The sequence below is a fragment of the Papaver somniferum genome, chromosome 9, assembly GCF_003573695.1.
Source record: "Papaver somniferum cultivar HN1 chromosome 9, ASM357369v1, whole genome shotgun sequence".
In the NCBI taxonomy this organism is placed as follows: domain Eukaryota; kingdom Viridiplantae; phylum Streptophyta; class Magnoliopsida; order Ranunculales; family Papaveraceae; genus Papaver; species Papaver somniferum.
The window spans coordinates 99,071,911-99,075,676 of NC_039366.1; the positions used below are offsets into that span (position 1 = coordinate 99,071,911).

Consider the following 3,766-nt stretch of genomic DNA (forward strand, 5'->3'; position numbering starts at 1 on the left):
CTGGATTAGCCAGTATCTCCAGTTTTTTGTTGTTCCTGTTAATCATGTGTTGTTCTATCTGTTTTCTCATGTTCTGAGTTCACTAGCTGAGGCTCAGATGAAGCTTTAGTGGACTGTTAGGTAGTGGAATGTTAGGTTAGAACCTTCTGCCTGTTTTGCTTGTGCAATGGGAAGAATTAGTGCTCTGGTATGCCTGTGATTGACTGTGCTGTCAAAAGACAGTCAATACTAGGGGCATCTCAGTGAGCAAGCTGATTTTCCTCCATTCTAGATGTATGCATAGGATGTTCAATTCAACCTAGAACTACACTATCTGGCTAGGACACAAGGGTGGATTCAAAGCCTTAGTTTAACCCACATTTTGTTTTCACAGTCACTTGCAACTTAACTGTTTTGTTACTTCCTCTCCTCCCTGCCCTTGGCTAACAGCCTTGGTTTCTTTGGTTTTGTTTCCTGTTTTGTCACTGTTTTGAATCTCTTGTTTTGTCAACTGTTAGCTTCTCAAATGTTAGGATTAGTTTACTGTTGTGTGTCAATGCTAGGTTAGAGCCTTAGAGCATTGAGTTGATTGAGCAGTGGGGAGAAACTAGTGCTCACTAGTGACTGTGAGCAAGCTGGTTCTCTTCCACTCTAGATGAATGCCTAAAGCCATTGCCTTGGCTTTGCTTTTTTTTTTTCCTTTTTTTTACTTCATTGTCAGCTTATCTCCACACTCCTGCCCTTGGCTTGTAGCCTTGGTTTGCAACTATCTCTGTTTTGTTATTACTTGGCTTGCACTGTCACCATTGCTGCTTTCTTTCCTTTCCCTTGCTGTGCACCTGCTCCTGCTGTGCCAGCCACCACTGCTGCTGCAACCTGGTTTCCACTGCTGCTGCTGCAACTGAGCTTGGCTCACAGCACAAGCCCAGTTCAGTCCACAGTTAACTCCAAAGGCCTAGTTACTCTCAGGTCAAAAGCTAAGCCCAGGAACAAAGCCCAAAAGCCCAAATCCAGCCACTGTTTGGTTTACAAGCCAACTGAGTTCAAGGCTCAGTTCAGTTCACTTGAACCCAAATTCATTACATTTCCAAAGGCCCAGATCCTTGACTGAATCCAAAGCCAAGTTCACAGTTCATTCCAACATCATTCAAAGGCCCAAGGCCTAAAACACTTCACCATTACAAACAAACCCACTAAGCCCAAAGCACAATTAGAAGCCCAATAGCAATTTAGAGCCCAAATAGCTAGAAACTCCAAACACTCCCAATCTCTGTGGATCGACCCGTACTTGCACAAGCTACAACTGACGACCGTGCACTTGCGGTATTACTGTAGGACCGTTTTCATTACGCTTCAATTTTATACGCTTTCCCGGGTCCATCAAGTTTTTGGCGCCGCTGCCGGGGATTGGTGCTGTGTTTTTCTTGTAGTTTTATTAGCTATTTTTGCATTTCACTGCATAGCATTTGCATCTGCATCTGCTTCACTTCATTTGCTGTTGGTCCTGCTGTTCTGAACCAGTTTTTCCTCTGCTGGGACGCCACCAAGGAAAAGAACCAAAGCCCAACTGGGTTTTTGCAACAATATCAGAGCAGCTGGGCTGTGCTTAAAAGGTAACCCATTTAAGAGAACCCGAATTGTGGGCTTCCAATTTTTAATTGTGGGCTTGTAATATTAAAGCCAATTTTTGGGCTTTTTATTTTCTGTTGGGTTTGTAATTAATTTTTGTGGGCTTGTTTGTTTAATTTGTGGGCTTGTATTTAATTTTTGTGAGCTTGTTTAATTTGGACTTGTATTTTGTATTCTGGGTTTTTAAACCCAGCTGAGCTTGTAACCGATCACGCTAGGTTAACTCGTTAGTGGGCCGAGTACCCAAATTCTAGGCCGAGATTTTGGACTCAGTTTCACCAAACGTTTTCAAACCAGCTGAGCCAAAGCAAACACAAAACCAACAGTGGGCTTGCTCCCATTCAAAAACCAAATTTTATTTTCTGTTAAAAAAAAAAAAAAAAAAAAAAAAAAAAAACCAAAATTTTGCTCCTAATTTCAAAACCAAAACTTTTCTCCCATTCAAAAACCAAATTTTACTTGCTCCCATTTTAACAACCAAATTTTTTCTTCTTTATCCCATTAAAACCAAACTTCCAAATTGCTCCCAAAAAAAAAAAAAAAAAAAAAAAAATTGCTCCTTATTTCAAAAACCAAAATTTTCCCAAAAATCCAAACCCATTAAAACCAAATATTTTTCCCAAAAATCCAAACCCATTAAAACCAAATAGTGGGCTTTGTGTCTTTTCAATATGGGCCAACCTAGTGCTCTCCATGAATACATGTATCCCACAATAAAAATTCCATTATCATGTATTGTATTACCTCAAACCAATACCCCTTTTAAAATAAATGCAAGCATGATACAAATACTTCCTATATTTCGAGGGTTCGATTCTGAGAACCCCTATACTCATGTAAGAGAGTTTGAACAAATTTGTCGGACTATGCAACCTGATCATATGTCCGAAGACTCTCTGAAATTGCGTTTGTTTACATTTTCTCTAAAGGAAAGGGCCAAAACATGGTTTTACGGTTTGAGACCACAATCAATCACCACTTGGGAACAACTCACTAATCAATTTTTCCAAAGATTTTTTCCACATCATAGGACCATCGCTATTCGTCAAAATATCAATTGTTTTGTCCAGTTGGATGAGGAAACTGTTTTTGACTATTTTGAACGTTTTAATGATTTGTTGAGCGAATGTCCACACCATGGATTTGAGAAGTGGAGACTTGTCGCTATCCTCTATGAGGGACTAGACTTTAAATCTCGAGCCATGGTTGAGTGTATGTGTAATGGTGAATTTCTTGATAAAACTGTGGATGATGCATGGAAATTTTTAGCTGAGATTGCAGAGAAAACCCGTCACTGGGAGTCCATTAGGGAAACTGAGACACTGTCACATGATATTGGTGGTAATGAATTGAACTTTGGAAATAGCATGTCTAGTCCTTCTCATGTGTATGATATTGAATATGAACCTAATCTAGAGGAACATGAGTTGACTAATGACACCACAACTGCTAATAGGGACAAGTATGCATATTACTATGATGATGATGATGTTATGTTAGAAGAACATGTCTATGCTGAAAATGTTATGGAACCTTTGGGTTCAAATACATTAGGCTTCTCTGCCTCGACCTTCATGAATGATGTTTCTTCTAGTATTCCATATACATGTGATGTTGATACTGATTTTGAGCATGTGCATCTGTCCTATGAAAATGATTTAGGTAATATAGAATCTTCTGTTGACACTAATATGCATGAAAATATAATTGTTGTGTCTGATTCTCTCTCTACCTGGGTCACGTTGTGATGTTTCCACTGATTTGCCGATGCATGAGAATAATTCTTCTGATGATGTTGATGATTCTGATTTGTGTGAGCATGGTGAGCATGTTGTGACACTTGTAGAAGACTTAGGAGATGTTGATGTGATTAATAATGATGTGCCTATCTTCCTACATAAGTCACAATCCGATGGCCTTCCACCCAACCTAGATTTGGTTTGTACCCATATTGTCAAACCGACTTTTCTGAGAGTCCCTAATCTAGGTTTGGAACTGTGTGCTTCCCAAGTCCTCTTGGACTATTTTGCTTCTAAGTATAATACATTTGAGGAACCACAGTTGGAATTAGCATGTTTGCCCGTCCCTAGCACAGTTCATTTCGAGCTAGACCTTGTGCATGATGAACCCCCGAAACTGCGCGATTTTGTTTTCAAAA

The 3,766-nt window shown here is 39.6% G+C and overlaps 1 non-coding gene across 1 annotated transcript; it reads right to left on the reverse strand.

Annotated features, from left to right (window-relative positions):
• Window positions 1-2,648: 2,648 nt before the first annotated feature.
• On the reverse strand, window positions 2,649-2,752 carry LOC113314588. Its single transcript, XR_003342476.1, has one exon. It is a non-coding gene; the product is annotated as a small nucleolar RNA R71 (small nucleolar RNA).
• Between the last annotated feature and the right edge of the window lie 1,014 nt (window positions 2,753-3,766).